The sequence below is a fragment of the Orbicella franksi genome, chromosome 1, assembly GCF_964199315.1.
Source record: "Orbicella franksi chromosome 1, jaOrbFran1.1, whole genome shotgun sequence".
Taxonomy (NCBI): domain Eukaryota; kingdom Metazoa; phylum Cnidaria; class Anthozoa; order Scleractinia; family Merulinidae; genus Orbicella; species Orbicella franksi.
The window spans coordinates 21,822,452-21,835,287 of record NC_138145.1 but is presented as its reverse complement, the minus strand read 5'-3'; the positions used below and the strand labels follow the sequence as shown (position 1 = coordinate 21,835,287).

Genomic DNA, 12,836 nt, shown 5'->3' with positions numbered 1-12,836 from the left:
CTTTCCAAATCTCCTTTTGAACCTACAAATTGCAGTTTTGATATTTGATATTACTATTAAGCCCTTCTTCCAAAGAGCTTCTCGTCCTTATATACATGTGCCTGTATGGGCAAACATCAGGTACTCCAACAGGGGTTTCAAGGAGGAAATACAGTAAAAACATAAAATATAACCAAATGAAATGTTATCCACTTTAGAACTAATTTACTTACTGAGCCAATGAAAGCATTTTAAATTATTTACATGTCTGTGGTACTTCAAAATTAAAAGCAGAACTTGGTTTACATCAAGGAGTGCAATGATCAACTCAAAACTAATCCTTAACCTGGGGAACCCTGGGAAATAATAGTGAATCATGACAAGGTTGGAGAGTGGGGGGGAGGGACAGAGGGGGGGGGGCGTATTGAGGAAGTCATTACAGTATGTCCCATTCTGAGGTGCCCAAAGGAACAAATGTCAAGTTGCCAAAAACAAAGAAAAAAAGTGGGCAAGTATCATTAAGTAGTTTAATTAGCGTGAAAGCACTGACGCTTTGAGAAGTTGTCAAGCCATTATGAAAAGGTAGTAATCAGTGACTGATCAGTTATGGTCTGATTCAACTGGTTTACTTTTGGTGAAGTTTGTGTTGAGACTGGTTCAAGAACATCATGTGAGTTCTGTTGAGGTCAAGAAATACTGTAGTGACTACTGTAGGGGTATAAGTTGAGTAGTGTCTGGTCTTAGTTTGGTGGTCACTTAATGAGAGTGTGTTGCACTGCAGGTTTTAATTTGAATGGAGTTAGTTCAGTAGTTTGGTCTAGTTATTTTTTTTTAAAGGTACAGTACAAAAGGGAAACTTCCCATTTTCTCCATTTATTCCCTGAAATTTCCCTGATTTTGAAAAACGAAAATTTCCCTGACTATTTTGGATCCTATAATAATAGTGCATCAATTAAAAAAGGAAAAAAAATTGGTGCATTTTTACTCCTTTTTTTCTGCTGTAGAATTTGATGACTTGGGTACCCTGTAGGGATGCCCTTGGGGGATTCCCCTGAAGAAACCAGGTTAAGTTTTGATTTCATCATTGCATAAGAACACAAGTGTTTACCTGGTCCTGGATTGCAAAAAACAAAAAAATCATTATTCTAGAATAAGCTTGTGGATGATATCCTCCTCCTGTCTTGTCCTCAGGTATTTTGTCTTCAGCTGTTCAAAAGAAGAAATAGAAAAATTTAGATACTGTACAAATGTTTATGGTGTAGTGGCATAACACCAGACGAAATGGTCCCCAGATTAAGAAGCCTTCCCAATGACCTTGAGTTATGATCTTGAACACAGCACTTACTTCACCAAGGATAAGTAATTAATGGATACCAGCAACCTACAGAAGAAATGCATTAATACGATCACCAACAGGGGATGAAAATTTGGCCATATTAACGGGTTGACCGTTGGGGTAGGGTCAAATTTTATGACTGGTCTAAATATCACAATTGCACTTCTGAACAACTGTTCTTTTATAAAAATCTGGAATGCAGATAGAATTTTAAAAAAATTGAAACTTCAGTCAGTTCATACAATAGTTAGACTGGAAAGATAAACATAACCCTCACCTGGACAATCACACTATACGAACTACTGATATTCCTAGGTTTAAACCATTTACTATATAACAGGCATTTGGCCATAATAAAGGGTTGGCCTCATTTACAGGGTTTTTCTATGAGAAAAATGTATGGGTGTTTCGCCAGGACAAAAAAATGTGGCATAATAACAAGGTGACTGTAAGGTGGGGTTCCACTGTACTAGACTAACATGACGAAATGGCGATAACCACGGGATTAAGAATAATTTGAGTTACGTGCAAGATTTATTAAACATGTACATTATACATGTAGTCACTATAACCTATACAACTAGTGAGACAATTTCAGATAGTGCAGAGTGGAATTATACTGATAGCTCTGGCATGGCAGTCCTACAAGTACTCTACCCTTGCTCAGTTCACTTCCAGTTGGTATTTACCTTGGTAGTTGCTAGGGCTTTTCCCCTTAGCAGTGTGTATGTTTCATGGTTGTATTTTCATTCAAGGTCCAAGAATTACTTACACTTACTGTTTGTCACGACTGTATTTAAGTTTTACTCTGGTGTTTTAAGTTGATTTTCGTTCATTTTAAATTCAGTATTACATTTAAGCAGCAAACATGACAATTTAGCTTTTCACGCCAACTTTGTAACCTGATACTTTTGTTTTCATCACAAAGGTATGTAAAATGAAACACTTGTTTTCTCCAAAACACGCAGAAGATGTGCTTGTTTTTTCTTTCACTGCTGGAGATAAATGAAAGAAAGTTAAATATCTGATGAAGAAATGGAAGAGAAACGATTTTGTTTTACTCAAAACGTTTTTTTTTTTTTTCACTGATACGCAAGAACTAATTCAATTATCAGATAGTCACGGAATACCATGTTCTTTTTCTTTTGCCGGTGCTACCTTTGTTGTTAACATTAAGACAATTCAAAATTAATACACAATGATATCAATTGATACAACTGAGAAGCGTTTCAACGGAAGTAGTGAAGGTAAACAGCACTACTTGGCCGATACTATATTCTGTAATGGAGGAAGAGTCTCCTCAAAGACTGATTAAATTAATTTGCGCTTTCATTAGGTGATATGGCATCTGCAACAATATTTGAGCACTTTCCTGGTTTCTTTTGTCACAAATTTACAATTTGAAGAGTATTAAAGCCACTAACTCGAGAACTTTTTGTTCTCTTTTACAGACGCAATTAAGGCAAGAAATAAAAGAGCTGTTAAGGGGAAGAAATATGTTTCCCTTCTTTATTTGAACCCCGACAAACACTGTGGTAGTTTGAAAATTTTGAACCGACCTTTGGGTAATTCTAAAAGATACACAGCCACAGTAACAATTCAGTTTTGCTCTAAAGAGGGAGAAGTGGCACTACTTGAAAAATAACTGCCCCCCTCAGTCACATCACATGACATATAACAAAAAACCGCGTTGGAAACATAGTGTATAACACTAACGATGCTAGAAAACAGGTGTCTTACATGTTGGGTTCTACCATAAGGAAAACCACTTAACATTTTTGTGTGTGATCCCATATGCAATGTATCCTCTGCCTAATATATTGAAGATGTGAACGCTAACTAATCTGCATGTGCGTATTGAGCAAATTGGTTTTGTTCTTAAGAGAATAGTACCACAAGGAGAGCAAGGGGTTTCCTGAAACAAATATATAGCTTTGTGATGTTTATACTCAGCGGGTGTAGGTGGAACATGTTTTACGTAGAGTACACAAGTACTTTTCCCACCCCACCCCCACCACTTCCTTGCCTCTAGACTAATTAATTAATTGAAATTAATTAATTAAACAAACATTAAAGTCTACACCTTAGCGCCATAGTTCCTTAGTTCCATAGCTCATTAGCGGATGGCAGCCCTCCAAACCATCCCAATAGTGCACTCTGCACTAAACATGATTAACTTAAGGTAATGATCCCCCTATGAAAGAAGCAATTAAATTTCATGGCTGTTGACACATGCTGAAAGTGGCGACATTCCAAAAGCAAAGCCCTGGCCAAACGGACCCGCAAATAGAGGCAGGCTCAAAACTTGGGTCTACTTACGACTTCATTTGGCCAGGCCTTGGGTGCACTTGCGTTGACCTGCACTCACGTTGGTCAAGATCAAATTTCCATGCAAGTTGATGCAAGTTTTCACAGTTGGGTCATCCACTGTAGTCAGCTACACGTATCACATGTGACAGAAGCATATGATATGCTTCTGCGTGTGATCAATGATGGAAAATACATATACAGTGACAATTAATAAATACAATATGACTGATCATTAATTATTCAAAGTGAGGTGCCAGCACTTAAATCATTGATCTATTTGGTTACATTTACTTCTCTGTCAAGTTCTGGCATCAACTGATTTGTGAAATGTGTTGCAATTTACCCTCTCACAAGTGAAAATTTTTAAGTGTTAATAAAGAAATTACCAAATGAATGAATGCATTTTGTTGTTATCAAGGGTTACATTAACATTTACAACAGGAGGGCAACTGGGTTTCGCAGGCATGCAAAATTCTTTCAACTGAACTTCGTCACAAGAAAACCTTTCCTGTAGATGGTCAAACCAGACTGGCAAAATCATCCTCACAGCCGGTCAATTTGCCTACAACCCAGCACCTAATGAAACCCCTGATTTATTGTTAAATAGAAGGACAGTGTCATAGGCATGTGTGAAATCTTGAATATTGTTACAGAATTCTGTGTTTAATACACCAGTTGAAAGCTCAATGAATGCAGATTCTTAGGATAATGAAGATACATACAATGGGTGCAGATTCAAGAAAATATCCATGCCCTTCCATCTTCATCTAAACCCCCTTCTTGGCTTTGGAAATTCCACAATGCTTAGGAATTCAGTAATCATTCAACTGCCACCTTCCCTACAAAAATTTTCTTTTGCTTTACAACCAAGGCCCTCTCTAACGTCTAGACACCTAAATTAAAGAGAGTTTAAGAAAACCACAACAGCAACAGCGACGGGAACGTTACTAAACAAAAGATCTAATGAGCAATACAATGGCTGTGCACGTGCATTATAATTCCAGGTACATTTCTTTGCCATCCTCTGAACAACAACAACATGAAATGACCAAATTTGGTGTTGTCTCAAGAACGTGAACCACAACGGCTAATTTTTTAAATTTCTATTGCAAATTTATCGCTGGGTTTCAGATTTAGCTTTGTGCTAGTTTTGACAGTAAGAAACAAAACAAATGACTTTAAAGTATCACAAGATTTGTAGGTAAAATATAAATTCGTTTTTTAAGCGACGTTGTCCTCTGCGTTGCCGTCGTGGTTTCTTAAAGTCCCTATTATACCCAAATTCACCCTTTGACTCTCTCTCTCCTTTTCTAACCTGAAACTTAGTTACATGACCCGTAGCCTGCAGAACAGGCAGATTAGCAGGGCAGAGAGCAAAGCGTGATACACGAGCACGTAGTGCAACCACGAACATGAATCACGAAACGAAAAAAATCTGCCTGTAGTCACACCACTGTTTATGCTCTACCATCCCTTTGAAATGATTGGCATGAAAGAATGAGAATTTACTGGCACGAAAAAATGGCTCAAGTAACCAATTTACAAATGTATACATGACGCAAAACAGTCAACAGACAAGAACTTCTCACACTCATTAATAATTCACCAAGTTTAAACAAAGGAAATCATGACCATGACGGTGTTTGGATATCTGATCTTAATTAGCATAGATTTTTACAATTTTATTTCTCTGTTTTCTCCTTAGTTTTAGTTTCAATTGAGAAGATATATCAAACACTCAAGACCGTGTTTTTTGCAAGGTGCGGTGGCCTCACGGTTAGTGCGCTCGTCTCTGGATCAAGCGGTCTGGGTTCAAGCCCTGGCCGGGGACATTGTGTTGTGTTCTTGGGCAAGACACTTTACTCTCACAGTGCCTCTCTCCACCCAGGTGTATAAATGGTACCGGCGAATTTAATGCTGGGAGTAACCCTGTGATGGACTAGCATCCCATCCAGGGGGGAGTAGAAATATTCCTAGTCGCTTCATGCTACAGAAACCGGGATAAGCTCCGGCCTGATGGGCCACTTGGCTCGCATGCAGACTTTACCTTTTTCCAAGACCGTGTTTGAAAAACATTTCCAGACACCTCGAAGTTCGTCAAAAATACTCTGCTGCGCATTGTATTTTCAACTCTTTTCTCAGTGTTTACAAACGTGGTCAAACACAGTCTTTCGTATTTGATATATTACATCCAAATTTAGCTAAATTTAAATCATGTGGTGCCAGAACGAACAATGGAGGTATAAACCTAAACATCAAGCTCAGGAGACAAAAAGCTCGGACAGATTCAGGATGCAAGAAACATAACTTTGACAACACAGAACGGATCTCTAAGATTCTCAAAGTAACACTACAGCAGTCTGGCAACACTGGACAAAGCTAAACTTGATCCACGGTAACAAGCCACACAACTTAACACATATTTAATCTAACAACCGAGCCCGGCATCACAACATAGAATGCAAGTAATCAACATGATCACCGACTTGTCCCTCCAGAGAAAATAACTATTAAACAGACTGAGATAGAACATACATTTCTGCAATAAAAATAAAGCAAGACAAACCACACTTAACTTGGCACATGGCAAATTACAGCGGTGTCAAACTCTACAAAGCGGTAGATAAGAGCTAAAACCATGCAGAGCTCTGCCCTCTAACAGTCCAATGGCTCTACATGTATGCAACTTTTAAAAAAGTCCTCCTAATAAAAAAAAGTACCCTTCAGAAACAAATGAGGAGCAAAATAAAAGGTTCAGAGGCTTGAATTTACAAGAGAATGCAAATGTAGAAATGTCACGAGCCATAGGAGTCCATTTAGGCCTGTCACCCAATTTAACACATTTTGTTATTTGTCATTTCTCATGTCTGACTTCACGTGGCTTAAAGCAACCAATCAGAGGGGTGGCAAATGGTAAATGCGAGACTTTGCGAGACAGCAACACCAGCGTTTTTCTTTGCGAGCCTGATACATTTTAACTTTTGAGATTGTGAGACTGAGACTTCAAAGTGTTTTAAGTGCAAGCGCGAGACGTTCAGACTCTTAAAATTCAAGCCCCAGATTTAGTTGGGAGCTAGACAGCTTTTAACCAGCTTCTTCAAACTGGCTGGAACTGGAAATTCAAATATAACACACTACGTTATGATATCCTAGAGCAAAATGACTGTTTTTCTGGTGCCAAAACCAATGTTTTGATAGGTTTTGTAGCTTTTTGTGGAATTCAGACAATTTCGGAGAAGTTAGGATTAACTTTTTCTTGGAAATTTGTAATTGAAATTCAATATCAAGTGACCAAAAGAAGTCATTAACAAAAGCAGGTAAATGAACGAATCAGGACTTGGAGACCCTTAGCCTTGCAAAAAATCGAAACTCTGAGACAGCTTTGTATAAAAATATAGATCGCGAGACTCACATAACCACTAAAAAATGAGAATGCAAGACCCGTGAAATTCGACTTAAATTTTGCGAGACCCAGAGTTTTTGAAGGACCATTCGCCATGCGAACAGTTGGAAGAGCGTAAACAATGATGTGACTACAGGCGGATTTTCTTTGTCTCCTGCTTCGCACTCATGACTGCGTTTCACTCTCTGCCCCACTAATCTGCCTGTTCTGCAGGCTACGTGACCTGTGAAACTACATGTACTTTGTCAAATATTTTTGCAAAAGGGGAATTCCTGAGAATCACTTAAAAAGTAAGCCCAACCAACCCGCTCCAAACTTATTTTTAATTACTAATTCTGACAGGGGTTACATGTCAGCAGTGAGAGACTGATCCAAGTTTTCACTCACAATGCTTTCAAGACTGACAGCTGGATGCAAAGCTTATGAAGGCTTACTCTGCTTTCACATATTCATCAAACACCTTTTCCTGATTGCAGTTGCCTCTTAGTCACACACCGCGGCTAGTTTCCACTTGTTCCACGACTCATCACCATTTTGAATTTGTCAAACAAACTTGAAAATTTTGGCCTAAACTTCTTAAGTTGTAAACCAAACTGACCACAAGCACAATTCACTACACTGCCCCCTTAAGGTTCATGGAAATCTTTCAAATAGACTATCCTTTAACATTGTTCAAAGAGGAGGGAGTTACCTAGAAAAAAGTCAAATAATTGTAGTTTGATGTGATTTTAATTTACTAGAATCATTGTTTTACAGACCCATTAACCGATCTTTTTGAGCTGTTGCTAAGGAAAATTTATTCCCATATAACCTTATCATTTTTAGTTAGCTTAGAGTTACTTTGTGTGTTTTAACTGTTTGTGTGTTTTAAATGATCTCATTTATGGCTATTGATCTTTGGCAAGAAATAACATACAAGTTTAAAGATCTAAATCAATTTGTCAAACAAACTTGAAAAATTCAGCCTAAACTTTTTAAGTAAACCAAACTTACCACATGCACAATTCATTACACTGTCCCCTTAAGGTCCATGGAAATCTTTCAAATAGACTATCCTTCAACACTGTTCAAAGAGGAGGGTCTGGAGTTACCTAGAAAAAAGTCAAATAGTTTTAGCTTGTTGTGATTTTAATTTACATGTATCATTGTTTTAATGTACTTTAATGATCCTCTTTCGAGGCCTGGTCTGAGCTGCCACTAACAATACTACATTTAGGAAATAACACACTGGCTGTGGGTAAAATTTGGGTGGCAGGGAAGGACGACTGGGGAGTAGGGGCCCAGTAAGGGGGCCCTCCTGGGGGAATAAAAGTTCCAGACCTGCCTCCAGGGGTGAGGCCCATATCCCACAGTCCCGGGGGACTGAGGGAACCAGGAGGGGGAGCCCGTCCTGGGGGGAGTACAGATCAGGTGGTACCAGGGGTAGCCACCTTGGAATAGGTAATTTCTTCGGACCTGTCTCCAGTGGGCTAGAGCCTTACTGTGGGGTAAAGTGCAGCTAATGGGTGCACTTTCCTGCCACCGTCCTTCATTAACAAACAACAGAAAGTCACCAAAATACAAAGTCTCTGTTCATTGCACCCTGAATGACAAGGTCTAAGGTTTGCTAAGAGACAGATAGCTGTAGCCTATAACCATCAATGGTATAATTTTTTTTTATATAATAAACAAATGATATCTAGTATATACGGATATATGTTTTTCTACAAGTAACAGAATAGTAATATTCAGTATCTATCCACGACGTTCTGAATTGTAGTGTCAAAGCTTGCCCCTTGTGTGTGTGTGTGTGTGTGTGTGTGTGTGTGTGTGTGTGTGTGTGTGTGTGTGTGTGGAAAGACAAATTATTAGCCTTATTCCTGGCGAACATTTCTATAGATCTAAATGATTTTGTTTATTCACTTAAAGATGGTCCTAAAGCCTAGTATCTGGGGTTCAAATGTGTAGAGCAAGGGCCCCAGTCATGGGGTGTTGGGAGAGAAAAAGAAAAATCAGTGGCAAAGGATTGGCACAAACAAGATGACTGAGTACAACGAGGAGCGTGTGCTTGACTAGAGGTCAGGCGCATGAGGTGGACATGTGAGAGACATGACTGGAACCATTGACACACCGTCTTTTACAGATGTAGATAACAGTGGCCTTACTTAGGAAATGAAAGGTTTGTTGTGATATCTAAAGGGGGTGATTGTTTTCAACTGGGAATCCGTGATGGACTTTGAGATCAGGAATTGGTGGCACGTTACTCATGTTACTGGGATTTACCTATGAGCGTGACAAGAGGCTCATAGTGATACATGTTTCTGAAATAAAGTGTTACAATTCAGAATGTGTGTGCCTGTCTTTGAGATATTGTCTCTCAGGTCTCATTAACATCAGTTTATGGATGCCATAAACTTAAACAATTACTAAATATCTGCTTATTGTAATGAGTTCAGGGCTCAAAATAGGGATTCTCTGGTCACCAATGAGATCCAAAATCAAGTGTTTGTGACCAGATATTAAGGGTAGCTTGCTGTAACAGTCACCTATACCTATGCAGGATAGAAAAAAAAATTGATTTTCTCAAACTTTGTCAGGAAGAGGGTTTTCAGTAACTTGTTTCAAAACTGTAACTTTTAGGTTGTATGAATATTATTTTCTTGTTGAGACAGCCTTACATGTACATATACATGTATTGCCCTGCAAAAAGCAAAACACAACCCTAAAATTACACTTTTTACAAATGCTAGCAAGCCAAAATAATAAGTGTGGCTGGAAAAGCTAACCCATAGTACTAGCATATCATCTCTTAGCAGTTATTCAGCACTGTCAGATTTGTATATAATTTAAACCTGAAATTTCGTCGAATTTTCAAAATTATATGCTTCAATTATATAGTTCAATTATCAATTATATAGTTATTATCAATTATATAGTTATATTATATAGTTCAATTTTGTGGACCAATTTCGTGGTACATGGTTTACACGTACCTGCCAAAACAATTTTCCTGGTTAAAAGAAACCCTCAATCTAAGTTTTCATTGCAAATCTAGCTTTGGCAAAGCAAAAAGTGAAATTATAAAACACAAAAATTGAAAGCATCTTGAAGACTAGGCACTTATCATGAGCTCATTGCCTGACATTTTGACCTTTCACACCGTGATCATTATCTTCAACATTGATCCAGAAATGTTTGGCTGTAGGTCTAATTTCCAGTAAAATTGTCTTTTGGTCACTAAGATCAGTTACTGTAATTGAAAATACATATCAGACTGCAAACAATCATTTTAAGCAGATGTTCTTTTTGGATAAGAAATCATGCATTTGGCAGTTGGTGACTACAGACAACGCACCCAACAAAATATCAGATAATAAATCAGCATCGAGAAAAATTTTAGAGAAAAGTTGTAGAATACATGTGGTAGTTGGCGAAATTTCTTACTTTAATTTAACCTATCTTGTTAAAAAAATTGGCTGAAATGGTAACATCACTTGCAAGCTTAACCTTGCATATACAAAACATTCTTGAATGTTGCTTGGTCTGAAACAGCTAGGGTATTGATTTATAGGGTATCAAATTTTTGGTCAGGGCATTAATAGGGAAGGAAAAATCGTAGCAAAAAAAGTCAATTTTGCTCTTAAATAGGGTAAGGGTTTTCGGAAGTGCCCCCACCCAATTTTTCTGGGAGTACCCCCTCCCCTGTGGGCATAGGGAGGGGATCTGGTGGTTTCAAATTGACTGATACAAATATGTACAATACAAATATGAGCATATCAAACAAATTAATTTCCAAAACATATAACAGTTTACACATAAGCTTAATTGCCATGTGTTGTCTCATTCCAGATAAACTGCTCCAAAAAAATCTTGTTATGCAGGGGTTTCATTAATATTTGCAGCAACAGGGCAACTGGTTTTCACAGGCGGCAAAACGTTTTGAATTGAACTTCTTTACAAGAAAACCTTTCCTCTCCATGGTCAAACCAGGCAACCAAAATCACCCTCTCAGCCGGTCAATTTGCCTGGTGCCCAGCCCTTAATGAAACCACTGGTTATGATTAAACAAAGACAAATAATTCATCTGAGATAAAATTATTCACCTTCTAAGGCAGATATAGGCATTCTATTTATTTGATCTTGTCTGCTGTGTATGTGTGGAGGGGGGGGGCAACACTCGCGACAATATTGAAGATACCGCCGGTAGGGGGGGCAACACTCACGAAAATACACTTATGATGGGGGGACATACATGTTGTCTCATGTACAACGAAGCTAACTTAGAAGCAAGTTGGAACCCGATCAAAAGGAGAAGAAATACATATTACTACAGCTAACAATGTAAATAAATCAAATATATTCTGTTTGTTCAAGACGTTTACCTGCAATCCGAGTTCAATCGCTCGCCATCAAAGCTTTCCAGCTCCAAGCGAAGTTCTTCCCTGAATATACAACAGGTACACTGATAAGGAGAAAGTCCTCCATACAAACAAAGCATGAAAGCACTACAAGGAAAAGCACTAAATACACGGTGAGTAAGAAAAAATTAACCTTTTAGTCTGCCTTTTCTCAGCCTCGTTCAACTTTCGCGGTTCAACAACATGAACGAACTGTTGTTGCAAAGAATGCTGGGAACGTTCACTCTCTCGCGCGTTAACCGCGCGAGTTGGTGTCGTAACAATATTCGCGCGTAACCCATACCGAAAATCCTCGAATTAACGCCCCTCCCCCGCCCCCCCTCTCGAATAAGCGCCCCCTTCGAATAAGCGCCCCTCCTATCGGCCAAAATTACAATAAGCGCCCCCTCCCCTTCCCCCATTTTGTGGACGAGTACTGAGCCAATAAAGGATGCATGGTTTTCGTGTGTAGTATTAGATTTGTACGTCATTGTTTCAGTTTGTGAACACGTTAAGTGAACACGTTGAACACGTTAAGTACTAACGGCGCCACGATTTAAACTTTAGGATCAACTATTTGTGTCGATAAACAGCTTATGTTATTGCCTACGCGCAGATGATATATTAAAAGAATGATCATGTTAGGCCGCGATTTGGGAGAAATGAAATAAGCGCCCCCATCTTCTCCTAAATTTGAAATAAGCGCCCCGGGAGCTAATTCGAGGACTTACGGTATTTTGCTCGGGTGTGTGTTGGGGGGAGGGGGGAGGGGGGTTACTCCCAGAAAAATTGGATGGGGGCGTGAGGCCCGCTTCCCAAAACCTTCACTCTATTTATGACCAAAATCTGCGATTTTCCTTACCCTATTTATGACCTGACCAAAAATTCGACCCCTATTTATGACCTGACCCTTATATCAAAACACTGTTTCAGACTTGCCTTGTCGTCTCCCGATAACTCGAACCTTCAAGGGGAATTGAAAAAGGTTCGAGTTTTCAGGGGTTCGAGTTATCGGGAGTTGAGAACAAATGACCGGAAATAAGGAAAAAACGGTGTTTAATGTTTTTCTATTCATGCAGTGTACGAATCAAATTTAACTGTACTTCAAGGGAGCCAAAAGATTTATTGACTTTTTGGAAAAGGAGTTAAGAAGCATCACTTTGTGAAACCAGCGGAACCTGAACCGAACTGACACGTTTTGTGTAATGTAAAAGAAAGAAAAAAGTTCACACGGCTGTTTCAAAATAAATTTAATGTTTTCGACTACAGTGCACTGTTTGTTTTGACTTGTCACGTATTGACAGACATGGTTCGAGTCATTGAGGGTAAAATTAAATAATAAAATGACCTAAAGGGAAACGAAAATTGCTTCGAGTTAGCGGGAGGTTCGAGTTAATTATCGAGTGTTCGAAGTTACCTGAGGATAAAACTA

The 12,836-nt window shown here is 38.7% G+C and overlaps 1 long non-coding RNA gene across 1 annotated transcript; it reads right to left on the bottom strand.

The window, feature by feature from the left end:
* Positions 1-235: 235 nt before the first annotated feature.
* LOC145497309 (uncharacterized) lies at positions 236-11,735 on the bottom strand. Its single transcript, XR_014050684.1, has 4 exons — positions 11,559-11,735; positions 11,390-11,449; positions 8,022-8,119; positions 236-1,185 (listed from the first exon to the last, which is right to left on the bottom strand). It is a non-coding gene; the product is annotated as an uncharacterized LOC145497309 (long non-coding RNA).
* Positions 11,736-12,836: the final 1,101 nt, after the last annotated feature.